The sequence below is a fragment of the Gossypium hirsutum genome, chromosome A10 (assembly GCF_007990345.1).
Source record: "Gossypium hirsutum isolate 1008001.06 chromosome A10, Gossypium_hirsutum_v2.1, whole genome shotgun sequence".
Classification (NCBI taxonomy): domain Eukaryota; kingdom Viridiplantae; phylum Streptophyta; class Magnoliopsida; order Malvales; family Malvaceae; genus Gossypium; species Gossypium hirsutum.
The window spans coordinates 9,294,942-9,307,306 of NC_053433.1; the positions used below are offsets into that span (position 1 = coordinate 9,294,942).

A 12,365-nucleotide genomic window follows, 5' to 3' on the forward strand; every position below is an offset into this window, starting at 1 on the left:
TAAGACTTGGATTAACCCTTTTATTTGAAAAATCAAAGATTAAAATTTCTATTTAGAGAATAATTTTTCAAAAACTTATGTTAAAATCATTTCCCAGGAAAGATTAGAGGGGTCACAAGCGGTCCCGCTTATGTTCCAATCTCCTAGACAGAATTTATTTAAACATGCTAATCCCGAAAATATACCCTAAATCATTTATTAAAAAGGAAAATAAGAAAATTTTAAACATCCGATAAAATGAACGAATTTCATTCCGTTCAAACTTATCTCCCCAATAGTGTTTCAGGCGCTGAGTGTTAACTTGAAAATTACCTCCCTTACCTTGGAGCTCAACAACTCCGTATGGATAGATGCGATGAATAGTAAATGAACCGGGCCAACGTGATTTTAGCTTACCTGGAAAGAACTTTAGTTTAGAATTAAATAACAAAACTCACTGACCTACTTCAAATTCTCGAACTCGAATGTGCTTGTCATGCCATTTCTTAAGTCTCTCCTTGAGTAATTTGGCATTTTCGTAGGAGAATAGCCGGAGTTCCTCTAGCTCATTGAGTTGGAGCATTCGTTTCTCTTTAGCAAGCTTAGGATCCAAGCTGAGTTGTCGAAGAGCCCAGTAAGCCTTGTGCTCTAACTCTAAGGGTAGATGACGTGCTTTCCTAAAGACCAACCTGTAGGGTGACATCCCTAAAGGCATCTTGTATGTTGTTCTGTAAGCCCATAAAGCATTATCTAGCCTTTTGGACCAATCTCGTCAGTTTGGGAAAACTACCTTCTCAAGTATGCCTTTGATTTTCTTATTTTCCAGTTCAGCTTGTCCATTCGTCTGCAGATGGTAAGCTGTTGCAACCTTGTGTTTCACTCTGTACTTGTCTAATAACCATTTTAACTACTTGTTCACGAAGTGGGACTCTTCATCACTAATGATGGCTCTTGGGGTTCCAAACCTTGTGAACACGTGTTTCTACAAGAACTTAATTACAAACCTAGCATCGTTTGTCGAATAAGCTTTAGCCTCGACCCACTTGGACACATAGTCTACTGCTACCAAAATATACTTGTGACCAAAAGACGGAGGGAAAGGACCAAGAAAGTCAATACCCCATACATCGAAAAATTCTACCTCAATGAAGGCATCTCATTTCTGTTAGTGACATTTCCGACCCTTTGACATCGGTCACAGCTCTTTACGTACGCATATGCATCCTTGAATAGTGTTGGCCAAAAGAATCTGGCTTGCAATACTTTGGTCGCTGTACTAGTAACTCCGAAGTGTCCCCCACTCGGAGTTGAGTGACAATGGTATAAAATCTTTTGTACTTCATCTTCTGCCACACATCTCCTAATCATCTGATCTGCACACCTTTTAAACAAATATAGCTCTTCCCAGAAATAGTACTTCACATCGTGAAGAAACTTTCTCCTTTGTTGATAAGTCTTATCAATTGGCATCAAACCACAAACTAAATAGTTAGCAATATCAGCAAACCAAGGGGTACTATGGACATGACTTACCTTCAGTATGTGTTCATCTGGAAACGTTTCCTGAATTGGTATGTTAGGAGAATTCCCTTCTTACAGCTCCAATCTGGACAAGTGATCTGCTACTTGGTTTTCTACTCCCTTCCGATCTTGAATTTCTAGATCGAACTCTAGAAGGAGAAGCACCCATCAGATCAGTCTCGGCTTAACATCTTTCTTGGCAAGTAAGTACTTAATTGCCGAGTGGTCCGTATAAACAATTACTTTGGTACCTACAAGATAAGATCGAAACTTGTCAAAAGCAAATACAATAGCAAGTAACTCTTTTTCTGTTACCGTATAGTTCAGTTGAGCTCCTATAAGAGTCTGGCTTGCATAGTAGATGGGATGGAAAACCTTGTTCCTTCGCTGGCCCATGACAGCTCCTATCGCGAAGTCACTTGCATCACACATTAATTCAAATGAAAAATCCCAGTCTGGTGTGACGATTATGGGTGTCGTAACTAATCGACTCTTCAAATCCTTGAAAGCTTTTAATCATTCATCATCAAACTTGAACATCGTGTCCTTCTCCAATAGTTTGCATAAGGGTTTAGCAATTTTGGAGAAGTCCTTGATAAATCTTCGATAGAAACTGGCGTTGCCCAAAAAGATCCTAACACCCTTTACAGATGTTGGAGGTGGGAGCTTCTCAATAACATCTACCTTTGCTTTGTCTACCTCGATTTCATGTCTCGTTATCCGATGCCCTAGAACAATTCCTTTTCGTACCATGAAATGGCATTTCTCCTAGTTAAGTACGAGGTTCGTTTCTTCGCATCATCTTAGTACCCTTGCTAGATTGGCTAAGTAATCATCGTAAGTATCTCCAAATATTGAAAATTCATTCATAAAAACTTCCAAGTACTTCTCAACCATTTCAGTAAAAATAGACATCATACATCTTTGAAATGTAGCTGGTGCATTACATAAACCAAATGGCATGCATCTAAATGCAAATGTACCGTATCGGCAGGTGAACGTTGTCTTGTGTTGATCTTCCGGTGCTACTGTAATCTGATTATACACCGAGTATCCGTCAAGAAAATAGTAATAGTCTCACCTCGCGAGTCTATCCAACATCTTATCCAAGAACGACAAAGGAAAGTGATCTTTCCTAGTTGCCTTGTTCAGCCTCCGTTAATCAATGCAAATCCTCCATCCCATAACTATTCTAGTTGGTATCAACTCGTTATTCTCATTCTCCAGGACTGTGATACCTCCCTTCTTTGGCACGCACTGGACCGGACTTACACACGAACTGTCTGAGATGGGATAAATGATACCCGCATCTAACCACTTGATAATCTCCTTTTTCACCACGTATTTCATGATGGGGTTCAATCTTCATTGTCCATCAATCGTCCCTTTTTCACCATCTTCTAGGATAATCTTGTGCATACATACAGATGGACTAATACCACGGATATCAGCTATGGTTCATCTGGTAGCTTTCTTGAATTATTTCAACACCGAGATGAGTTTCTCTTCTTGCTCAGTAGTTAATTCTACTGAAACAATCACAAGCAGAGTAGAAGCATTACCTAAATAAACGTATTTTAAATGTGAAGGTAATAACTTGAGTTCTAATTTAGGTGGTTCATCGATTGACGCTTTTGGTTGGGCATACTCCCTCTTCTCTAACTCCAAAGATTCAAAACGGTATTGTGGATTAAATCCCCTTTCATTAGCTTCTAACAAAGCTAAGTATTCATCCTCCTCTTCATCATTTGGAGGATCTGATATCAAAATTTGTTCCAACAGATCCTCAACATAGTTGAGCTCCTTTTCCACTATTAAATCCTCTAAATCAGATACTGCAAAACAATCATCAATTGGGTCAGGAAATCGCATAGACTTAAAAACATTAAATGTTACCTGATCATCCTGAACACGCATCATAAGCTCACCTTTCTGCACATCAATAAGGGTCCTTCCGGTTGCTAAGAACGATTTTCCTAGGATAATTGGCACTTCTTTGTCTACTTCAAAGTCTAGGATAACAAAATCAGCAGGGAATATAAATTTATCTACACTTACCAATACATCCTCAATTTTTCCTTCTGGATGTGCTAAGGATCGATCTTCTAATTGAAGTGTAACTGTAGTAGGTCTAACTTCCCCTATCCCCAACTTTCTAAATATTGACATAGGCATCAAGTTTATACTTGCACCCAAGTCACATAGTGCCTTACCACAATATGTTGCTCCAGTGTTGCAAGGTATGGTAAAACATCTAGGATCCTTCAGCTTTGGGGGTAGTTTGTCTTGAAGATAAGCGCTGCATTCCTTCGTCAGAGCTACCGTCTCAAATTCTCCAAGTCTTCATTTTTTGGACAGGACATTCTTCATGAATTTGGCGTAGTTTAGCATTTGTTCAAGTGCTTCGTCCAATGGGATGCTGATGTGAAGTTGCTTGAGTACATCTAAGAATTTCTTGAATTGTATTTCCTGCTTCTACTTCTGAAGTCTTTGAGGGTAGGGTGGTGGAGGTTTCTTTACTGAAACTGGTTGATTCGTTTTTTGAGGCAATTCTGCATCTAACGAATTCGTTAGTTGATCAGAATTAGTTGGTTCTAAAATTACCTTGCCAAGTTTTGTAAATTTTGGTTCTTGTGAAACTGGAATTTTAACACTCGGTTGAACTTCCTCTGAGTCTTGACCATCAGCTAGCTCCTTTTCAGCTTCGATAATGTTGGGCTCTATTGTCTTTCCGCTCCTCAATCTTAACACTTTGTAATATTCCTTCCCCGAATTTCTTGGATTTTTCGTATCACTAGGTAAAGTACCTTGTGGTCAGTTCCTGAGTTCAGAGTAAGCTGGCCCACTTGACTCTCCAAATTCTTTAGAGTGGCATCATTTTTCGCCATGTGTGCGTTTAATAAATTCTCTAAGATATTGGATGATTCAGCCTGAGCTAGTTTCTAAGTTAGTTCGGATAGGTTGAGCGTAGTTGTTACTGGTTCCAGCCCATTGGTTACTCTAGGAAAAATTTGGGTGGTTTTGCCACGATGGGTTATAGAAGTTGGATTGCAGTCCTTGCCTTCCTCGACTTTGGTTCTGGTTACCCATGTAATATACTGATTCGAGGTTCGATGGACATTCTTCAAACAAATGTCCTTCCCCACAATAAACACAGGCTATACTCTCAGCTTGGTGAGGTGGTTGGGCTGCAAAACTGTTAAACCCATTAGTGGTAAGATTCTTAAGCATTGAAGAGATTGAAGATACTTGAGATGCAAGTGAAGTGAGAGCATCCATTTCATGTATTCCAACGACTCGTCTTCTTGCCACGACTCGATTGGTTGGCCATTGATAATTGTTATGGCGATCATTTTAATGATTTCGTAAGCCTCATTATAAGACTTAAAAAGGAGAGCACCGTTAGCAGAAGCGTCCACTACCATCCTCGTGTGAGCATTGAGACCATTATAAAATGCCTCAAGTTGGATGCAATGAGGGATTCCATGGTGAGGGCATTTTCATAATAGTTTTTTGTATCATTCCTATGCCTTATACAAGGTCTCATCATCCATTTGTTGGAAGGCAGTGATCTCATTCCTCAACTTAACGTTCTTGCTTGGCGGGAAATACTTCATAAGGAATCTTTCAGCTAACTCTTGTCATGTAGAAATTGAGTTTGGTGGCAATGAATTCAACCAGGCTTGAGCTCTGTCCCATAGTGAGTACGGGAACAGCTTCAATCATAATGCATCTTCGGGAACTCCAGCTAATTTGAAAGAGTCGCTCACCTCCATAAATAGTCTTAGGTGACGATGAGGATCTTCAGTAGGCATTCCACTGAATTTGCCTATCGTCTGAAGCATTTGGAACATCACTGGCTTCAGCTCGAATTGTTGTGCCTTATTTCGGGTCTCCTAATGCCCAGATTAAGATTGTTAAATACTGGCACAGCAGATTGTCTTAAGGCTCTATCCCTATCGTCAGCAATAAGGATAGGATTTTGAGCAAGGTTTGCTCTGTTTCCTTGATTCATATTCTCAAAATTCATTCCTTCAGTCCTTCTCTGGTTCGCTTGTCTTCTTCGCTGTCGAAAGGTTCGTTCTATCTCAGGATCTACAGGAAATAAGTCAATAATCTGGTCAATACTCATAAACACCTGAAATTATCAAAGAAAAATTAATTAAGTTAAAAATTAAACAGAAAAATAAACCAAAATGTAAAACTAACAAATTCACAAATAATAAATAGTTCATGGCAAGGGCGCCAAAAACTTGGAACGACCGAAAAATGTGCAAGTGTACACAATCGCAACAAGTAATAAAGTGACAAGTAATGTCGAGTTATCATACCCACAGGGACTGTAAAAAACAATTATTTATGAAATTAATTGTAAAACACTTTGGTGAGGTAAAAATAATTTGGTTTTAAAAGATGGTCAAAAACTATTTAAAAACTAAGTAAATAATTAAAATAAAACAAAGGAGTTCTAATGCACGATTTCAAATAAGATTTAATCAATGTAACATACTTGTATTGGATTAATTATATTTCTTGAACTCAGAATTATTGAACTCATGTTTACACTTCTAAAAATAAATTCAAAGCAACCCGGTAATTTGATAACTTATGAACAAACTTACAAACAAGAATCCATTCATCTCTTGACATATCCCTATGTCAATTCAACCGACTAAATAGATTCTAGTAAGCAAACATGTTATTGCACATACATACTCATTAAACTGAACTAATCTCTTGCATATCCCTATGTCAATTCAAACCATTAATTAATCTAATAAGCATATAAAAGACTATGTGAAGTAACAAGGCATCCCTACCTTGAAACAGTTTAATCACAATAATCTTGCAAGTTATGCAAGACAATAATATCGCCAGATACATTGCTAATTTAACCTTCAGCTACCTTAGAAGAATAAGCATGCACTAATTAAATACTGTGTCGACTAATTACAATTGCAATCTATTTAAATAATTAATTCATTAGCTACCTCACAGTCATAACGCAAGAATAACTTAGGCATGATTTTACTTAATCAAGCATCTTACCGAGGCCTATAACAACATAAACACGAATTTAACAATTCAAGTAGGCAGAATATAATCAACCCAACACAAACTTAATTTTAAGCTAAATTGATTAAAATAACCATTTTAATAGCATAAATATTCATAAACATGTTCTTCAAAACAACAACGAAAATTAAAGAGATAGGGAACAAGAAGCAAATCCGGTGTTTCTCTGTAGCTTGACTAGTTGCTACGTTCTTCGTTCTTCGTTGCCCTTGGCTATCAAGGTGGCTTATGAACATTTAATTGCAGCTCCAAAATGGCTGATGAGAGCCTCTTTCCCAAGAGAAGAAATCGGCACTTGAACAAGAGGGAAATGGGATGTAAAAATGAGAGAAAAGTGAGAGAGGGAATGAGAGAATGTTGTGGAATAAGGGATGCTTTGAATGATCAGCAAGGGGTGGCTTTTATAGCTGAATATGGCAGCTAAAAATAGCAAAAAGAATCAGCCTAAGAGACCTCCCTTGGCCGGCCACACACATGGAAAAGTTGAGAGTTTCAACTTTGCTATTTTAGGCTTAGGGCAATTTCATAAAGCCACAATTAAAGGAGGGGTTTGAATGCATTTTGAAAGTTCTTCAAGGGCCTTTTTTCAAGCATATTTAATCAGATAAAATGCTGATTTGGGTCAGCATATGGACGGTTCTGGGCTACCCAATTAGTGGCTGGTTCGGTTCACTCAATATGGTTCGACCAGTGCGGTTCAACTGGACCTTTTCTCCATAATTAATTAAAAATAATTTACTTAACCCAAATTAAAGGGGGAATAAATTAAAATTAATTAAATTATGAATTAATACACATTTATGAACCGTCTTAGGCTGGAAATTAATGTGCCTCGAAACTTCAAATTGCTTCTCGGTTTTGTGCTTTCAGCAGTGTCAGCCGAGCCAATTTTCGCCCTTTGCGCGAATCTGTCAAAAATAGTCAAAATTAATCAAAATTATGTATAAAATTAACTAAATTCACTATGTTTATATTTTAATCACATTTTAATTATTTTATAATAATTAATTATTTTTCGCCAGGAATTTACTTGGATTTGCATGAATTTATGTAAAGTTAGGTATGAAAAAGTATATAAATTTTTATGTTTCCATTTACCGGTGTGGACCCACACGCCCGTGTATAGCACAAGGCCTACCTGCCATCACACAGCCGTGTCAAGCGAGCACGGCCTGGCCTCGTTGAACACACACCCGTGTTAGGGCACACGGCCTACCATATAGGCGACCACACGCCCGTGTGGCGTCGACAGTGAAGTTTTTGGCTTTCACTGAAACCTCATTTTCTGTGCAATCGAGTACACACCTATTGTAGATTCGATGCAAAAACACCTTCGAGCTTTCTAGAACCTATAATCGACATACAACGCTCTAAAATCATTCACAATTCTCGATTTAGACTGAAATCCAACATCAAAAATAATCCAAAAATGGCGTTCAACACTTGCCCCAACTATCTCGAAAGATTACATTCACATTTCTGCACACGGAGAGCCCTTTACTTCTTGATTTGCTGCTGTCAAAACAACGAATTGGATTCCAATGGAAAGAATCCAAAAGTTTAGAAACGAACAACAATAGATCCCCTAATCGAATCGCAATCAATGCTTATATACCCGCGTAAAAACACAATGCCAAAAAAGAAGAACAAACTTTGCTGGAACGGAAAAGAAAAGAATAGATTTTGTTCGGAAAGAAAAAGGAAAACAGAATAGGAAGAAAGGTGAACATCAGCTTTTTTTTTTTGCAGAAGAGATTTTTGGGGAAATTTGAACACCTAAATCCCACTAATTCTCATCCTAACCACCCACTACTCAGAATTCCACTACCACTGGAACTTTAACACGGAGCTAAGTAAAAATAAAAGCTCTCTTGCCTACGTAAGGTTCGAACACAGGACCTCCAACGAACCAACACTACACCTAACCACCAGACCAGCAGGCCCATTCTGATATGATTTTACAAATAACTACATATAAGCTCATTGAACAGAGATAGGGCTTAATTCCAAAAATAATCAAAATTTTCCAAAGGTAGGGCTTGAACTTGGGACCTCTCACACATACCCAGAACACTTAACCACTGAAGCAGATACAAAGTTGTGTCAAATACCTAAAAACAAAAATTAAAAATTTTGGGGCGTTACAAGAATGATAGGGTTTACTCATTCGCCTCTTTCTTGAATCTCTAGCCTCAAAATCGGCTTTTCTCTTTTCTTTGCCAAGTTCCTCGGCTTTGCAAGCTCTATCAACTAACACAACAAATTCTTTCAATTCAAGAATCTGGAGTAGAAGCTTAATGTCTTCGTTCAACCTATCTTCAAACCACTTACACATAATTTCTTCAGTTGAAACACATTCCCGAGCGTACTTACTTAGTCTCACAAATTCTCTTTCATACTCAGTCACAGTCATACGACCCTGTTTCAGTTCCAGAAACTCTTTGCGCTTTTGATCGATAAACCACTGACTTATGTATTTCTTTCTAAAATTAGTCTGAAAGAATTCCTACGTGACTCTTTCTCTCGGCACCACAGATATGAAAGTGTTCCACCATTGGTATGTAGTATCTCTCAAAAGTGATACAACACATTTCACACATTCAGTTGGTGTGCAAGACAGTTCATCAAATACTCTGATCGTATTCTCAAGCCAAAACTCGACTTTCTTAGGATCATCCTCAACAGTAACTCTAAACTTTTCAGCCCTGTACTTTCAAATTTTATCCATAGGTGGCTTACTCAAACATAAAGGTTCCAAACCTTGAGGTGCTATAGGAACCGGTTGGGGAATAGGTGGGGGTGGAGGTTGCTGAGTAGCCGAGTTAGTTCAGACAAACTCAGTGAACCATTCATTCATCATTTAGAAGAAGGCTTCCTTGGCCTCTCCTCCATGACTCCCAGACACAGGTTTTGATTCAGACTGCGCTACTCCATGAACGGAGGCTGGCGCATTACTTTCTACATCATCAGCAACTGCTCGATTGGGATCCATTAATATATGAAAACATGATTTAAAACTATCATGAGATATCACACAATCGCAGGTTATATATGGCATGTACAACTAGACTCTCACACGCTATGTTAGTCCTAGAATCAACTAAATTGTAGCTTTGATACCAATAAATGTAACACCTCTAACCCGTATCCATCGCCAGAATAGGGTTACAGAGCATTACTAGACTTAACAATTAAACAATCATACATTTCTCATACATTTTTCATATCCAAATAAAAATCATTCACATTCAATCATATTGTCCCTAATACGAGCCCTCGAGGCCCAAATCATACATTGGAAGTGGTTCAGGACTAAACCGATAACTCAGGAAAATTTGGGAAAACATAGCAAATTTTTCAAAATACAAGGGACACACACCCGTGTGGCCCGGCCATGTGTCTCATATAGCCAAAGACACACTCGTGTCACAGGCCGTGTGGACATTTGAAATGGGATCACATGGTCATGTCCCAGCCCGTGTCTGACCTCGTGTAACTCCCTGACTTAGGTCATACAGCCAACCACACGCCCTTGTGACTAGCACGTGTACCCTTCAAAATGGCCTCACACGCCCTTGTCCAGACCGTGTGCTAGGTCATGCTAAAACTGTAGGGTATACTAACTTATGCCACATGGCCAAGTTACACACCCGTGTGCTGGGCCGTGTAGAGCATACTAACTTGGTTTCTGTTTAGGTACCAGGGGACACACAGTCGTGTCACCTAACCATGTGTCACACACGGCTATCTCAGCCCGTATGGACAAAAATAGGCTATTTTTCAGGCCATCTTGCTCACCCAAACTTGCATCCATTTAAACATGTCAAATGGCATATAACATAACATCAATAGGCATTCAAACCAACAATAGGAATTCAAACCAATCTCAACCATGCCTAATTCATGTCATTTCAATACCAACAACTATATTGCTCATAACGTTTTTTTTTTCCAATTCAAAACATACCAATTTCACATCTAAAATCACCTAAATGGTCACTTTCAAACATGCATTATTTGTCTATTACTAGCATATTAATTCAATCTCAATTTCAACCATTTTCTACCTTCAATACCAATTCTCAACAAGGCATTCACATATCAATTTTCAACCACATAACAAAAGGCCATTTGCACATATATATACATAACCAAATATACCAAAATAAGCCAATTCACATGGTTGTACACATAACCAAAATATACTTCATTTACAAGCCAAATCAATTGGCTAAATCCATTACCAACATATAGACCATATTAACCACAACACCTATACATACCATATAACTAATTACACAAGTTCAAAAGTACCAAAATGACAGCTGGATAGTGTGATGAGATCTCCGACAACTCTCAATCTGAGCAAGCTTCAAAATCACTATAAAACACGGAAAAGTAAACGAAGTAAGCTATAAAGCTTAGTAAGCTCCTATGCTTAATAAGTAGAACTTACCATTCAACTACAATTCAAGTACTTAAACAACACATAATTCAACTCAATTTAAATCCAAAAGCCTAACACATACCTAATCCAAAGGTTAGACATGAATTTCTGTGACAGCCCTAATTTGACCCTAGTCAAAAAGTGGTTTCGGGACCACAAAACCGAGTCACAAAAATAATTAACCATTATATTCTATGCTTATAATATGTGTAAGTGCATGCGTGAAAGTTTCATGCTTTGATTTTGTCATTTTTATGTGAAATTTATTAAATAGGACTTATGTGAGACATTTTTGAAATGTGATAGGTTAATTTAAAATGGTCTATTAATGCATGTTATAAAAAAATGGACTTGCATGTCAAATTGTCCATTTTTTTATAGTGGCCGGCCATGATGTTGTTTTATACATATTATATGTTTTTTATATTAATATTACTTTCAACTAAATGAATTAAAGAATTAAGGGAAATAAAATAATGGGTAGTGGGAGGAGAAACCAAAGTGGTTCATCTTTGCTCCTCCATTGCCGAAACTAGAAGGGAGAAAGAAGAAAATTCTTGTTTAAATTTCGGCTAAGGTGATTGCTACAAGAAGGTATGTATAATGCCACTCTTGGAAATGTATGCAGAATTTGGATGATTAGTTTGAATTCTACCTAGTTCTTGGTTTGAATTTAGGTTATTTTGGAGGGTTGAAATTCGGCCAAGGAACTTGAAATTCTTAGTAGATGCTTTGATGTCATTAGTATGGATAATTATGCTGGATATGTTGAGTTGTTAGTTGTTTTAGCTTGAAAGTTAAGGTTAGTATTTGTTTATAGGATTGCCGAATTTAAATTTAAGGAGAAAAGAAATTAAGTATTCGGTCATGCTATAGATTCATGATGAAAAATGTTTAATGCTTTATATGTTATATAATTGTACTTGTGAGTGAATTTGAGAATTTCTAAATTGTTGTTGGGAGGTGCCAAATGTGGTTTTGGATGTGTCTTAAGGAATAAAATTATGTGGCTAGAGTTTAAGGACATTCGGCCAAAGGTCTTATGTGCTAGCAAATTCGGTATAAATGTTTAAGTATTAAGCATTTTATATTTGATGTCTTGATGAATAAGTAGTGGTTTATTGAAGTGAAAAAGTTAAATTTTGAGTTTTAGTTAAGTATGTGCATTCGGCATATCTTAATTAACATTAGAGATGAGTGCATGAAATTGGCATGTGTATTTGTGAAAATGCTGAATGTGAACTTGAAAAATGATTTGAGCATGATGTGTTGTATTCAGATTATGCTTAAGTTAAATTATAGATATATGTGATGAAATTGATTGGTGATATACATGTTTAAA

The 12,365-nt window shown here is 37.4% G+C and overlaps 1 non-coding gene across 1 annotated transcript; it reads left to right on the plus strand.

The window, feature by feature from the left end:
* Positions 1-4,980: 4,980 nt before the first annotated feature.
* LOC121209039 (small nucleolar RNA R71) lies at positions 4,981-5,087 on the plus strand. Its single transcript, XR_005904157.1, has one exon. It is a non-coding gene; the product is annotated as a small nucleolar RNA R71 (small nucleolar RNA).
* The last annotated feature ends 7,278 nt before the right edge of the window (positions 5,088-12,365 follow it).